This window comes from Macrotis lagotis, chromosome X (genome assembly GCF_037893015.1).
Source record: "Macrotis lagotis isolate mMagLag1 chromosome X, bilby.v1.9.chrom.fasta, whole genome shotgun sequence".
Classification (NCBI taxonomy): domain Eukaryota; kingdom Metazoa; phylum Chordata; class Mammalia; order Peramelemorphia; family Peramelidae; genus Macrotis; species Macrotis lagotis.
The window spans coordinates 507,426,423-507,442,022 of record NC_133666.1 but is presented as its reverse complement, the minus strand read 5'-3'; positions in this window follow the sequence as shown (position 1 = coordinate 507,442,022).

Sequence of the window (15,600 nt, the reverse complement as noted above, 5' to 3'; positions counted from 1 at the left end):
TATGATTTAGTCTCCAGTACAGAAAATATACAGTGAAGAAATCAGGAAGGAGTTTAAAAATCAATTGAAAAATTTGGGGGACAAAATTAACACCTAGCAACAAGAAAATAAATCCTAGTAAAATGCAACTGGACAATTGCAAAAAGAAAATAATTCCCTCAGAAGCTCAATTGGTCAAATGGAAAACTTTTTTTTAGGTTTTTTCAAGGCAAAAAGAATTAAGTGGTTTGCCCAAGTCCACACAGATAGGTAAGTATTAAGCATCTGAGACCGGATTTGAACTCAGGCACTCCTGACTCCAAGGCGGGTGCTTTATCCACTACACCACCTAGCCGCTCCTTTGAAAACTCTTTCAATAATAAAAAATTGACCAATTGGAAAAGGAGTTGCAAAAGGTAAATGAAGAAAATACTTCTTTAAAGAAAATAGTGCAGTCTGTAGAAACTAATGACTTCATGAGACAACAAGAGTGTGTTAAACAAAACAAAAAAAAATATAAGAAAATGCAAAATAACTCACCAGTAAAACCACTGATCTCAAGAACAAATAAAAGAGAGATAATATAAGAATTATTAGTCTTCCTGAAAACATCAAAGAGAAAAAAAGCCTGGACTCAATATTACAAGATTTAGTGATGGAAAACTGTCTTGATACCATGGAAGCAAAGGGCAAAATAGTTATTGAAAGAAGACATAGATCCCCTCCAGAAAGGGATCTCAAAATGAAAATGTCAAAGAATATTGTAACCAAATTCCAGAGTTATCAGATAAAAGAGAAAATCCTGCAAGCAGCCAGAAAGAAATAATTTAGATAACAAGGAGCCACAGTAAAGATTACACAGGACCTGGTTGCTTCAGTTTTAAGGGATGAAAGGGTCTGAAATGTGAAATTCAGAAATGCAAGGGAATTTTGAATGGAGCCACTAATTCAATATCCAGCAAAACTGAGCCTTCTCTTCCAGGACAAAAGAGGAATATTTAATGAAATAGGAGAATTCCAACTTTTGCTGGTGAAAAAACCAGAGCTTAATAGAAATTTTGGACTTCAGACAGCAGACCCAAGAGTCACATGAAAAGGTTAAAAAGGTCAATTATCAATGTTGGAAGGGATGTGGGAAATCTGGGACACTAATACATTGTTGGTGGAGCTATGAACTCATCCAGCCTTTCTCCAGAGCAATTTGGAATTATGCCCAAAGGACAACAAAAATGTGCATACCCTTTGATCCAACAATAAAACTACTGGGTCTATATCCTGAAGAAATTATGAAAAAGGTAAAAAAAAATCACTTGTACAAAAATATTCACAGCAGCCCTGTTTGTAATGGAAAAGAAATGGAAATTAAGTGAATGTCCTTCATTTGGGGAATGGGTTAATAAACTGTGGTATATGTATGTCATGGAACATGTAGTTTCTATTAGAAACCAGGAGGGATTGCAATTAAGAGAAAGCTGGAAGGCTTTGCATAAACTGATGCTGAGCAAGATGAGCAGAACTAGATGAGCATTGTACACCCTAACAGCAACATGAGGGTCAGGGTCATACTTAATAGACTTGCTCAATCCATCATTGCAACAATCAGGCACAATTTTGGGGTATCTGCAATGGAGAATACCATCTCTATCCAGACAAAGAACTGTGGAGTTTGAACAAAGACCAAAGACTATTACCTTTACTTTAAAAAATGTTATCTTATTATGTAATTTTGCTATCTCTTTTACTTTATGTTTCTTCCTTAAGGATATGATTTCTTTCTCATCACATTCAACTTAGATCAATGTATACCATGGAAACAATGTAAAGACTAACAGACTGCCTTCTGTGGGGGTTGGGGGAGGGAAGCAAGATTAGGGAAAAACTGTAAAATTCAAATTAAATAAAATATTTCTAAAAAATAAATAAAAACCACATGTCTAACAACTTAACTTGAATAGATTCATTGTTTAGTTCATTTTACATAGTTTGGGACCACCTACTTGGTATTTTGCAGAAGTGCATTTTTGTTTTGTTTTGTTTTAGTATAGGTTAATTTAGATTTCCTTTTGGGCTCCTTACAACTCTGGGATTAATCTCAAAGTTCATTCAAAGTGTTTTGAAATTGTAATTGATTTTGAATGGTTCTAAATGATTATTTTGTTGGGCCCTTCAAAAGGTATACTTATTTGTAAACAGGCAGTTTCCATACATGGCCTCATGTTTCCTATTCCAGAAATAGACTGAATTTGTAAGAAGTCAAGGAAGACTGATTAATTCCTCCTAGGAGGTGGGCCTGCAATTCTGGTATCCATCATCATGGGAATGATTCCTGTTTATAGATTGGTAGGCCTAGCAGACAGTTCCCTCTTAGAATATCTCAGAGATTTATAAAAATACACAAACCCCCAAAATTATATTTTTCTCATAAAATATATTGCTATTGAGATAGCATTGAAAACACTTTCATCTCACTAACATTACTATACATAGAAATAAAATAATCTTTATTTCATACATAGTTAATTGAATGAATAAAATCTTCTAAGTAAGATAAGCACCCTCTCCCAATAAATTCAACAAGTTCAATAACTATTTAACTTAACCTTGGCTTCCCTGAATAGAAAGATACTTTATGTTGCCTACTGCTTTTGCCTCTAACAGTGGCTTACTGCTACTTTTCCTTTTATATCCTAAACAGAAGACAAGTATGGCAAAAAAGTCATCCACATTTCATTATCTCATTTTTACATAAAATCTGTTGATGCTTCCCTTAAAACCAGGACAACTGAATAGAGATAGAAGGTCCCTTTCACATCTTATTTCACTACTAACTTTTTAATTTTTGTTTGAAGTTTAAGTGTTGTTGCTATTTTTATTTTTATAATCTGGCATTCTGATAATACGAGATTTCTTAAAGGGCCCAATTCCTTTTCTCTCAACATTTTAAATGTGTTTGAAAATGTTGTTAATGAAAAAGTACTGAACTCAGAATCACAAATACTCATATTAGCAAATCTTTGCTACTCCTTAATCAAACCTGTTTCTTCATGTATCTAATGAGCATAATAGTTCTTTCACTATCTACCTTACAAGAGGATTGAATGGAAAGACTATAATTTTGAAACTGCCCGAAAGATGCATTATTATTTTTTCTTTATGTGAATGACAATAATTTTGAAATATAGGCATATTTTAAAACTTGAACAGTCCCATTTATCAGTACTGTCTTCCTTGGAACAAACCTTTTTGAAAGACAGATACTGAATAAATCTGTGTACTAAAATTCATCTTACCTTTGTCACTACTAACAAATTTCATTGAACCTAATAACAATTTTAGGATCTATGCCAATATAAAATTTGTCTTGATTGGCAATTCATTTTTCAATGGTGTCAGCAATAAAATTTTAGATTTAGCTTAATGCCTTTTGGTAATGTACCAAATTTCTTCAACATAATCCAAAATTTTCAAATCTTAGTAAGAAATTGACAAATTTCAAAAATATTTTTAAAGGAATTATAAATAATTTATTTTTGTATTCCTACTAAGTATATTTATGTGCACATATAATGGTATAATGACCTTATTTTTGTTATATCAAAATAGTTTTTTTAAGTTTTCCTATTAAATTATTTTTAAACCAAGCTTCTATATGGTTCTTTAATTACAAAGTTCAAAATTATATGATATAGAATTAGAACAAGACTTTTATCTATCAGATCAGGTTTGTCCTTAATTTTTTCTCCTCTTTCTTTTTTTTAAAATTTTCATCCATTTGTACACGTATATTTCCAAGTTACAAAATTTTACTTCCATTCCACCCCCCTTCCCCTCAGTAAAGAACAGTCAGGTTAGCATTTTACATACTTATTTGTAAGTATATTTGCAAATGTAAGTATTTAAACATATTTACAAATTAGTAATTTTTGGCATAAGGAATTAGGATTAAGTGAAAGAGATACATATGAGATCCTTCTTATACAATTTTTATCAGATTCATTAGAGGTGTATTTTTTTCTGTGTATTTATTTTGTTTTGTTTTTCTTCCTCTGGTTGGGGATAATGGTCCATAACCAGTCTAATAAAGTTTTCCTAGCTCTCTGGAAATTTGAGAGAAGTTGTGTCCATCAAGGTTATTCACCTCATAATGTTTTTCTCTTGACTCTACTCTCTTCACTCAGCATCAGATCCAGCAAGTCATTCCAGGATTTTGTGGAGTCCAACCCTTCATGGATTCTTATAGAAAAATAATATTCCATAATATTCATGTATTATAACTTGTTAAGCCATTACCCTCTTGATGGTCAAACCCACAATTTCCAATTCTTTGTCATTAGAAAAGGAGTTGCTATGAATATTTTGTAACATGTAGGATTTTTCCCATTTTTTAAATTTCTTCTGGATATAGTCAAAGAATTGGAATTGCTGGGTCAAAGGATATTTTAGTTTTATTTCTCTTTGGTCATGGTTCCATATTGCCCTCCAGAAAGGTTGGATCCATACATAACACCACCAGTAATGCATCAATGTCCCAATTCTCCCACATCCTTTACAACATTGATCATCTTCCCCTTTTCTCATCTGGGCTAATCTAATAGGTGTGAAATGATACATCATTGTTGTTTTAATTTCCATTTCTCTAATCAATAGTGATTTGGAACATTTTTTCATATGATTATATATATATATATATATATATATATATATATATCTTTAATTTCTTTATTTGAAAACTATCTCTTTAGACTTATAGTCAAGTTGGCAGAGAGAAGACAGGCACTGTGTTAAGTGCTCCTGGTTTCTTCTCAAAAAGAACATGAAAGAAATTTCTTAACAGAACCTTGTTCAACAAAACCTAGACAAAGAAGCTAGGAGAAGAACACCTCTCAACAAGGTCTGTCTCAGGGGACTGTGGATGAACTGGAAGTGGAGACCAGAGGGCAGGAACGGGGAGGGTAGCTGTGGGAAGCCAGAACTCTGGCCTCAACCTCAAAGGCTTAATCAACTTTAGCCATAGACTCTTTGGCTGAGGGGAAGGGAGGTCCGCATGCCTGGAAATTGAATGGGAATAGAAAGGAATAGACTGTTTTTTTCCCCTGCAGTACATGGCACTTACACAAAAATTAACCATATACTAGGGCATAAAAACCTAATGATCAATTGCAGAAAGGCAGAAATAGTGAATGCATTTTTCACAGATCATAATGCAATAAAAACCATATGAAATAGAGGGGAAGAAAGAAGGAGGTTATAGGGAGGTATGAGGGAGATATAGACCCAGAATTAATTGGAAATTAAATAACCTAATTTTAAAGAATGTGTGGATCAAACAAGAAATTATAGAAAGAATTATTTCATTTAAGTTAATGACAATAATGAAAAAACATACCAAAACCTATGGGATACACTCAAGGCAACAATCATGGAATATATTATGTTTTTCAATGCTTGCATGAATAAATTAGAATAAGAGGAAATCAATGAACCAAATATGCAACTAAAAAAAGTTAGAGAAGAAACAAATTAAATCCCCCCAATTAAATACCAAATTAGAAATTCTAAAAATTTAAGGCTATATTAATAAACTCAAAAGCAATAAACTATGGAACTAATAAATAAAACCAAGAGTTGGTTGCATGAAGAAAACAATAAAATAGATAAATCTCTGGTCAATTTGATTAAAAAAAGAAAGAAAACCAAATTGCTAGTATCATAAAAGAAAAAGGTGAACTTACCACCAATGAGGAGGAAATTAAAGCAATAATTCAGGATTATTTATCCCAACTCTATGCCATTAAATTAGACAATCTAAGTGAAAGGGACAGATATTTACAAAGTTATAAATTGTCCAGATTAAATGAAGAGGAAATTGAAAATTTAAATAGCTCTATCTCAGAAAAAGAAATTCAACAAGCCTTTATTGAACTCCCTAAGCAAAAATCTCCATGGCTGGATAGATTCACAAATGAATTCTATCAAGCATTTAAAGAACAATTAGTTCCAATTCTATATAAACTCTTTGGATGAATAGGTGAAGATGGAACTCTGCCTAACTCTTTCTATGACATAAATATGGTACTGAAACCTAAACCAGGAAGAGTTAAAACAGAGAAAGAAAATTAGAGACCTATCTCCCTGATGAATATAGATGAAAAAATCTTAAATAAATTTTTAGCAAAATGATTCTAAGTAATCATTAGGATAATACATTATGATCAAGTAGGATTTATCCCAGGAATGCAGGGTTGGTTCAATATTAGGAAAACTGTCAGTATAATTAATTAAATTAATAACAAACCTAGCAGAAATCATATGATTATATCAATAGATGCTGAAAAAGTTTTTGAAAAATACAGCACCCATTCCTACTAAAAACACCAGAAAGTATAGGAATAAATGGTTTGTTCCCTAAAATAATAAGCAGTATCTATCTGAAACTATCAAGAAGCAATATATGCAATGGATATAGGCTAAACGCATTCCCAATAAGACCAGGGGTGAAATATCAACACCACTACTCTTCTATATGTATCTATATGTATCAGAAATGTTAGTTCAGAAGGAAATTGAAGGAATAAGAATTGGGAAGGAAGAGACAAAACTCTTACTCTTTGTAGATTACATGATGGTATACCAAGAGAATCCCTAAAATTCAACTACAAAACTACTAAAAATAATTAGCAACTTTAGCAAAGTTGCAGGATATAAAATAAACCATCATAAATCCTCAACATTTATATATATATAAATAGCAAGATGCATCAGAAAGAGGTAGAAAGAGAAATCCCATTCAAAGGAACTTCAGACAATATAAAATGCCCAGGAGTTTACCTGCCAAGGTGGACTCAAAAACTTTTTGGACAAAAATTACAAAATACTTCTCACACATATCCAAGATAATATAATAAAAATGAGAATTCTAACAAAACTAAACTACTTGTTTAGTGCCCTCCCAAACAAAATTCAAAAATTTACTTTAATGAATTAGAAAAAAAGTTGTAAATAAATTCATATGGAGAAATAAAAGTAAAGAATTTCCAGGGATTCAATGAAAAAAAGTGCAAAAGAAGGTGACTTAAACTTATCAGAACTAAAATAATATTATAAAGCATTAGTCATCAAAACTCTCTGGTATTGGTTAAGAAATAGAGTAGTGGATCACTGGAATAGACTAGGTGCAATAGGAGGAAAGGATTATAGTAATCTGCTATTTGACAAAGGCAATTGGGATAAAAACTCTTTCTTTGATAAAAAACTGTTGGGAAAATTGGAAGTTAGTATGGCAGAAACTTAAATTAGACCAACACCTCCCCTATACAAGGTGAGATCAAAACGGATATAAGATTTAGACATAAAAAGCCAATATTATAAGCAAACTAGTTGGTCAAGGAATAGTTTACCTGTCAGATCTATGGAAAGAGAAGCAGTTTATGACCAAGGAAGTGATGGAGAACATCATTAAAAATAAACTAGACAATTTTGACTATATTAAATTAAAAATACTTTTGCATAGATAAAACAACTGTAATCAGGATCAAAAGAAATGTAATATGGGATACAATTTTTACAACTAGTATTTCTGATAAAGGACTCATTTCTAAAACATGCAGAAAACTTAATCAAATTTTCAAAAAACAAGCCATTCCCTAACTGACAAATGATGAAAGAATATGCAAAAGCAATTTTCAGATGAATAATTTAAAGCGATCTGTAGTCATATGAAAAATTGGTCTAAATCATTACTAATTAGAGAAATGCAAATTAAAGCATCTCTGAGGTACCACCTCACACCTCTCTGATTGGCCAATATGACCAGAAAGGACAATGATCAGTGTTGGAATGGATGTGGAAAATCTGGGACAATAATTCATTGTTGGTGGAGTTGCGATCTTATCCAAGCTTTCTGGAGAGCAATTTACTGCCCAAAGGGCAACAAAAATGTGCATACCCTTTGCCCAACATACCACTACTGGGTCCAAAACCTGAAGCAATCATTAAAAAGAGTAAAACATCACTTGTGGGAAAATATTCATAGCACCCCTGTTTGTGGTGAAAAAGAATCAGAAATTAAGTGAATGTCCTTCAGTTGAGGAATGGCTTAACAAAATGTGGTACATGTATGTCATGGAACACTATTGTTCTATTAGAAACCAGGAGGGATGGCAATTCAGGGAAAGCTGGAGAGATTTGTGTGAATTGATGTTATCAAGACAAGCAGAACCAGAAAAACATTGTACACTCTTAACAGTAACATGGAGGTGATGATCAAACTTGCTGGACTTGCTGATCTGATCAATGTAACAATCAGGGACAATTTTGGGCTATCTGCAATGGAGAATACCATCTGTTTAGAGAAAGAATTGTAGAGTTTGAAAAAAATCAAAGACTTTTACCTTTAATGAAAGAAAAAACGATATCATATTATATAATTTTGTTATCTCTTATACTTTATTTGTTTTCCTTAAGATATTATTTCTTTCTCATCACATTCAACTTAGATCAGTGCATACCATGGAAACAATGTAAAGACTACCAGACTGCCTTCTGTGGGGAGTGGGGGGAAGGAAGAAAGATTAGGGAATAAATTGGTAAAAATCAAAATAAATAAAATCTTTCTAAAATGAAAATTGTTCACATCTTTTGACCATTTATCAATTGAAGCATGATTTGTGACCTTATAAATTTGATGCAATTCTCTCTCTCTCTCTCTCTCTCTCTCTCTCTCTCTATATATATATATATATATATATATATATATATATATATATATATATATATATTTCAGAAATGAGACCTTTATCAGAAGGCTGTGAAGATTGTTCCCAGCTTTCTGCTTTTCTTCTAATTTTGGTAGCATTGTTTTCTTAGTGCAAAACTTTTTTAATTTAATATACTCAAAATCATTCATTTTGCATTTTATAATGTACTCTAATTTTGTTTGCTCATAAATATATCCCGTTTCTGTCCATTTTTGAAGAGAACCATGACATCAGGGAGGTGAGGCCATGACAAGCAGGTTACTGTGTTTGCTCAGATGGGTCTGGGAAGTGTTTAATCTCCCTTTTGTCAGGCAGATGATATAGAAATTGATAAATCTCTTTGATTAAGATCTAGGTGATCTGAGTTATCTACCCCAAGACCCTCATTGTAATATGACCCATTCTGTCAATGTAATATTTGTTCTCTTATTATTAACCAATCAGAGTTGATTGCTACCTTCAAAAACCCAATTTACCTTACTAAAACTGACAGATAAACCAAGTTGTCCAGTAATAGAATGGCAATGCAAAGGGGTGAACTAATAAGGAACAGGATCCTTATAAAAACTGCAGTATTCCAAACCTATTCGAGTGTGGGAGGAAAAAGAAATGAGACTGGTTTCCTTTCTATTTCACTTTCCCCAGAACTGAATTAAAGTGAAATTTTAAAATTAGAAAAAATTGATTTGGGATTGCCCAATCTCAGATTTCTGTAATTCCTCCCCCACTTTCATGTATGGTATATGTTTCTTGTTTCTTCTTCACTTTCTTCTTCTTCCCTTTATTCTTTTATCTTAAGTTTTCTCCCTTCTCCCACCCATAAAATTCATTCTCAGGAAAGTTTCATATATCAGAAAATAATAATTTATTAGTAATTACTATGTGTCATTATTTCATGAATATTTTCTCATTTGAACTTCACAACAACCCTGGGAGTTAGGTGCATTTGCTATCTCAATTTTAAGAATGAGAAAATGAGATGAATTGACTTGTCCAGGGTCAATTAAAAATAAAGTGTCTGAGGACAAATTTGAAGTTAGGACTTCCTGATACCAGAGGCCCAATACCTGTCTACTGAATCTACTAGCTGATCCAGATGAAATGAATTGAAAACTTCAGTTTGAAAAATTGAAAAGCATTTTGGTACCTTGGGGTCTTTTTTTTTTTTTTTGAGAGGTAGCATGATCTACTGCAAATACATTTTATTTCATTTCATTTCATTTTTAAATTTTTTTCACAGTTGATATTTTTTTCATTTTCCAGTTGCATTTTATGTAAATTTTCCAAATTCCTCCACATGCATATATTTAAGCTATATAATTTCTTTCCACCCTCCCTTCCCACCCCCTTCCCCTCAATGACAATTAGGTGAATATTGTACATACATATACATTTGTGTTAACTTGTTTAAAGACTAGTCATTTTGGTTATGAGGAATTAGGATTAAGGGAAAAGAAGGAAAAGCATGAGGTAAGAAAGAAATACATAAGAGAAATGTTAAAAATGTGAATGTAGCATTCATTCAAATTCTGAAGGGTTTTGTTTTGTTTTGTTTTGTTTTTCTCCCTCTGGATGGGGATAAGCATTGTCCATATTTGGGTTCCTAGGTTGTCCTAACTCTGAACTTTTGAGAAGAGTTGCATTCTTCATGGCTGTTCAACTCAAAATGTTGTTGTTAATGTATAAAATGTTCTCTTTCTTTTGCTCTCTTTACTCAGCATCAGATCCTGTAATTCATTCCATGCTTCTCTAGAGTCTGACAATTTATGGTTTCTTTTAGAGAAATAGTATTCTATAACTTTCATACACTATAACTTGTTCAGCTATTCCCCAATTGATGGATATCTCCTCAATTGCCAACTTTTTGCTACTACAAAACAAGCTTATATGAATATTTTGGAACATATTGCATTTTTCCATTTTTTATTATTTCTTCAGTATATTAGTCTAGTATTAGAATTGCTGGGTCAAAAGATATGAACACTTTTATTGCTTTTTGAGCATAGTTACATATTACTCACTAGAATGGTTGGATCAGTTCACAATTTCACCAGCAATGCATGAAAACCTCAATTCTCCTACAAGCACTCCAACATAAATCAAAAAGCTCCCTTTTGTTATCTTAACCCATCTGATAAGTGTGAGGTGATACCTCACAATTGTTTTAATTTGCATTTCACTAATCAATATTGATTTGGATAATTTTTTCATATGACTATATAGAACTTTAATTTCTTCATTTGAGAGCAGCCTGTTTATATACTTTGACCATTTATCAATTGGGGAATGAATTGTAACTTTATAAATTTGATGTATTTCTCTATATATTTTAGAAATGAAAGCTTTATCAGAGCTCTTAGCTATAAAAATTGTTTCCTAGCTTCCTGTTTTTCTTCTAATTTTGGCAGCATTTGTTTCTAGTGCAAAAACTTTTTAAATTTATTAGGCAAAATCATCCATTTTTCAATTTTTAATGTACACTATTTCTTGCTTGGTCATGAATTTCTCCCCTTTCTATAGATCTGACAGTAATATTGGTCTGTTAATTGATCTATAGTGTCACATTTTATATCCCAAACATCTACCATTTTTTACCTTATTTTGAGGTATGAGATGTGAGTCTATGCCTAGTTTTTACCATGTTATTTTCCAGTTTTACCAATAATTTTTGTCAAACAGTGAGTTCTTATCACAGAAACTAATGTCTTTGGGATTGGCAAACAGTAGAGTACTGTTGCCATTTGCTACCTTTTCTTTTGAACTCATCCTAATCTACTGATCTCTATTTCTGTACCAGTACTAGGTAGTTTTGATGACTGCCACTTTCTAGTTTAGTTATGATCTAGTAGAACTAGGCCAACTTCTTTACATTTTTTTCATCATTCCCTTGACATTTTTGGAGTTTTGTTACTCCCAATGAATTTTGTTACTATTATTTTAGTTCAATAAAGTAATTATTTGGTAGTTTGATTGGTATGGCACTGAATAAGTAATTTAATTAGGTTAGAATTGTCATTTTAATTATATTAGCTCAACCTAACCATGAGCATTTGAAATTTTTTCCAATTTTTTATATCTGACTTTATTTGGGTTAGAAGTGCTATATAATTTTGTTCACACAATTTCTGGGTTTGTCTTTCCAAGTATTTAATGTTGTTTACAGTTACTTTAAATAGAATTTCTCTTTCTATCCTTTGCTCTTGGGCGTTGCTGTTCATGTATAAAAATGCTGATGACTTATGTGGGTTAATTTTATATCCTAATTGTTGAATATTGTTCATGTATAAAAATGATGATTATTTATATGGGTTTTTTATATCATACTACTTTGTTGAATGTATTAATTGTTTCAAATAGTTTTTAGATGATTTTCTTAGTTTCTCTAAATATAACATCATATCATCTGTAAAGAGTGAGCATATTACTTCTTCATTGCGAATTCTGGTTCCTTTTTTTTTTTTTCTTTTATTGCTAAAGCTATAATGGTAGTGGTGTTGTATTCTTGTTTTATCCCTGTTCTTAATGGGCAAATATCATCTGATGGTTTTAAATAAATAATTCTTACTATTTTAAGGAAAAGATTATGTATTCCTATACTTCCCAATGTTTTTAAGAGGAATGAATAATATATTTTATCAAAGTATTTTTCATCATCCATTGAGATGATCATATAATTTCTGAAGGTTTTCTCATTGATATGTTCATGTATGCTGAGTGTTTTCCTAATATTGAACCATCCCTGACTACCTGGTATAAATCCTACTGTATCATGGTGTATTATCCTAAAAATAACTTAGCATAATCTCTTAGCTATAATTTTTTTATTATTTTTGCATCAATATTCATTAGGGAGATTGATTTATAATTTTCTTTACCTGTTTTTGCTTTTTCTGGTTTAGTTATCAGTACTATATTGGTGTCATGAGAGAAATTTGGCAGAACTCCTTCCTACAAATTAATTGTTCCTTAAATATTTAGTAGAATTTACTTATAAATCCATCTGGACCTGGAGATTTTTTCTTAGGGAGTTAATTGATAGTTACTTCAATTTCTTTCTCAGAAATGTGGTTATTTAAGTATTTTATTTCCTCTTCTGTTAATCTGGGCAGTTTGTATTTTTTAAATATCATCCATTTCACTCAGATCATCAGATTTATGGGCATACAGTTTGGCAAAATATCCAAAATATTTCTTCATTTTTCTCCTCATTGGTGGTTAATTTACCCTTTTCATTTTTGATATTGGTAGTTTGGCTAACTCTTTTCAATTTTAAAATCAGATTAACCAAAGTTTTATCTGTTTTACTGTTTTATCAAAAATCCAACTCTGTTTTATTTATTATCTCAATAGTTTTCTTGCTTATAATTTTATTAATTTCTCACTTTCTTTTCAAGATTTCTAATTTGGTATTTAATTGGGGTTCTGTAATTTGTTCTTTTTCTAGCTTTTCTAGTGGCATACCCAATTCATTGATCTTCTCTTTCTCTATTTTATCCTTATAAACATTTAGAGGTATAAAATTTCTCTAAACTGCATTTAATGCATCCCATAAATTTTGGTATGATGTCTCATTATTATCATTTTCTTGGATGTAATTATTGATTATTTTTATCATTCATTATTTGATCTATTAATTATTTAAAATCAAGTTATTTAGTTTTCAATTAATTGTTGGTTTATCTTTCCAAGACATTTTATTGCATAAAATTTTTGTTGCATCATGATTTGAAAAGTATGAATTTATTATTTCTGCCTTTCTGCATTTGATTATAAGGATTTTATACCCTGGTACATGATCAATTTTCATATAGGTGCCCTGTACTGCATAAAAAAGGTATATTCTTTTCTATCCCCATTAAGTTTTCTTCACTGGTTTATCAAATATACGTTTTCTAAGATTTCATTTACCTTCTTAAGTTTCTTCTTGTTTATTGTGTTTTGATTTATCTAGTTCTGAGAGACTGAGTTTGAGCTCTCCCATTATTAAACTTTTTCTGTCTATGTCTCCTTGTATTAGGTTTTACTTGTATTACTTGTATTAGTTTTTTAGGAATTTGGATGCTTTATAATGAAATAGCTCCATTCTGTGGTAATTTTAAGAAAATCTAGTTTCCTTCTTTATCTCTTTTAATGAGATTGATTTTTGTTTTTGCTTCATCTGAGAATATGATGGATACTCTTGATTTTTCTTGCTTCAGCTGAAAAAAAGATATATATTTGCTCTAGTCTTTTGTATTTACCCTGTTTATATCACTTTACTTCAAATGTGATTCTTGTAAATTACATATTGTGGGATTCCTTTTTTTAATCCAATCTGCTACCTGGATCTATTTTATGGGAGACTTCATTCCATTAACATTTACAATTAAGAGTACTAATTCTGTATGTCCCTCCATTGTTCCTCATTTATATTTTTTTCTTTCCTTTCCTCTAATTGCTTCTCACCAAAGCTTTACTCCTTTTCTCCTTTAACTTATCTTTTAAAATTTAACTTTTAGTTTATTTTCACTTATACCTTTTCCTTCCCTTTTATCAGACCCATTTCCTGTTTTCTTTCCCTTTCCCCTCCCATTTCCCTGTAGAATAGGATAGACTTTTAAACCCAAGTGAGTATGTATCTCATTCCTTCTCTGGGACAAATCAATAAAATTGAATATGCTCAGTGTTCACACCCTCCCTACTTTCCCTCTAATAAAATAGTTCATTGTACCTTTTCATCTGGTGTTATTTATCAATGGAAGTACTATGAATCAAATGCTATCAATCAAGTACCATTAATCAAATTATTTTCAAAAAAAACTTGATTAATTGTTTGTTAAGTTCAAAGTACTATCAGTGAAAGTACATTCAAATTGCTTGCTTGCTTGCTTGCTTGATTGTTTGATAAGCAGCATTTCTTTATAGTCACTAGATACCCTCCCCCTTCTATCTCATTATAAATGCAATCTTCAAGAGTCATGAATCACAACAAATTATAACCATTCTTTACCTTTTCCAAGTATACTCCAAGGACACACAATCCTCATGGGCCAATGTATCATCCAAAGTTAAATCATTTCATGAACCATTTATACCCCCTCCCCATTTGGCTCCCCAACCAGGGTACTTAAACCCTAGTTAACTGAAGTATGTATTAAGTTCAAGCCTTCTAAGTAGGTTTGCCCCTAAAGTCATTGCTGATTTAATTAACTATAGAGTCTTTAAGTGTTCTGAGTACTGAGAGATTCTGAGGTTTTCACTTAAGAACTTTACACATGATTGTAGGATGTGGGAAACACTGACTCCAGACCATTAAGTAAAGAATACCCTCATCATAGAAAAAGCATCATCTGCTTTATGAACAAAGCAAAATTAAAGTAGTTCAAAGGAAACTGAGGCACATGAGTTTAGAGTAAATATTCCTGATTTTAATTTGGGTTTTTTTCTCTCAAACTTAGTGATGTTATCTTGGTCCCTTTCAATGCAGATACAAGACTCAACCATACCCATTTCCTTTAAGTCCTATCTCTTCAATTATATTCCACCATTTAAGTATCCTTAAAGAAATACAATTCTCAAGAGTTACACATATTATATCTTCCCTTATAGGTTGTATACAATTTGATGGTCTTGATACACATAAGTTTAGTTTTGTTTCTTTTCCTTCCCCTTTTCATTTACCATTTTGTGCAATTTTTGAGTCTGGCATTTGGAGATTACATTTTCTAGTCTTTGTATCAGGAAATTTTGAAAGTCCTCTATTTCATTGAAGATACATCTTTTCCCCTGAATTTTACAGGGTAGTAAATTCTTGGCTGCAATCCAAAGTCCTTTGCCATCTGTTATATGGTATTCTAGCTCATCTTATCCTTTAGTATTGAAGCTG